The sequence below is a fragment of the Nothoprocta perdicaria genome, unplaced genomic scaffold, assembly GCF_003342845.1.
Source record: "Nothoprocta perdicaria isolate Ctin4 unplaced genomic scaffold, notPer1 scaffold_95, whole genome shotgun sequence".
Taxonomy (NCBI): Eukaryota; Metazoa; Chordata; class Aves; order Tinamiformes; family Tinamidae; genus Nothoprocta; species Nothoprocta perdicaria.
In genome coordinates this window covers 515,995-517,221 of record NW_020456254.1, presented here as the reverse complement: position 1 = coordinate 517,221, position 1,227 = coordinate 515,995, and positions in this window count along the sequence as shown.

Here is a 1,227-nt window from a genome sequence, read left to right as displayed (position 1 = left end):
CCTTCGCAGCAGCCGCGGCGGCGCCGGGGCCGGCAGGTGAGGCGGAGGCGGCGGCGGGCGCCGGGGCTCGGGCTCTGCTTAGTCATGTCGCGCGGGGCTCGGCTGCGGAGGCTCCTCCGCGCGGGGACGGAAAGTTACCGCCGGGAACCAAAGTACCGCGGGCGGCTCCGGCTGCCGGGCTGCCCCGGGCTCCCCGGAACCGGGACCTGGCAGCGGCGGCCGCAACGCGGCGGGGGCGGTTTCTCCGCGAACTTGCACTTCCTCGTTCCCCAACTTGCGAGCTGGGGTTTTATTCCAAATAAGCTGCGTGTTGGCGGATGCCTCCTGCACGAGCATCTCGTGCTCCTTTCCTGCTGCTGCCTGCGCTCCCAAGCGGCAGCCCGGGCCTCGCGGCAGATGCCACCAAGCAGGTTGGCTCCCTGCAAGGCTCAGTCCTTGCAGCAGCCTCCCGCTGCGCTCGCCCTGCCCGGCACTGGCTCCTGTGGAGGGTCCGGGGGCGATAACGTTTCCGAGGAGCCTCTGGCTGCCACCCGGGCGGGCATGGGAGGGCGAGGGGGCCGCACGCTGGCACCGTGCAGGGAGCTAATTAAAGGAGATGATGCTATGGAGCGAAATGTGAGAGAGCAGGTGCAAAAAAAAAAAAAAAAAAAAAAAAATTGGGGAATTTCTGTCATTTCTGGAGGTGTTGGCCCCATCACTTTTTGGCCGTGTCTGTTGTTGTAAACTAAGCAGAGCAAGGGCATAGGCTCTGTTGTGCATCTCCCCTGTTTTACTCCTTCCTTGGCCCTGCTCTGGCCCTTGCCTCATCAGCAGTCCTTAGGCAAGGTCTCCATGGGTATCTCTTTGCTTGCAACTCAAAGGACGAGCTGGCTTTGCGTGCGCTCATCAGGCTGCCTGATTTAAAATTCCTGGTCTGTGTGGTCCCAGACATCCCTGATTATCATTCAATTGATCGTACCAGTCAGCAGCTCCTAGGGCATAGGGGGGTTTGTTGCGTGGACCCTTCCTGGGGAGTCCTATGAAGCCCAGAATTAACTGCAGAGTGAGGAGTGCCTGCTTCAGGTTAGTTCTTTTGCTTTAGGAAGAAGCACACCAATGAACTCTTAAAAGAAAAATGGATATATAAAAGGAGCTGAGAGAACTGGCTTTTTCCATCTCAAACAAGACAAATTCAAGGGACAAATCTTAGTGCTGCCTTCAGCTCCCCAATGGGAAAACAGAGAAGGT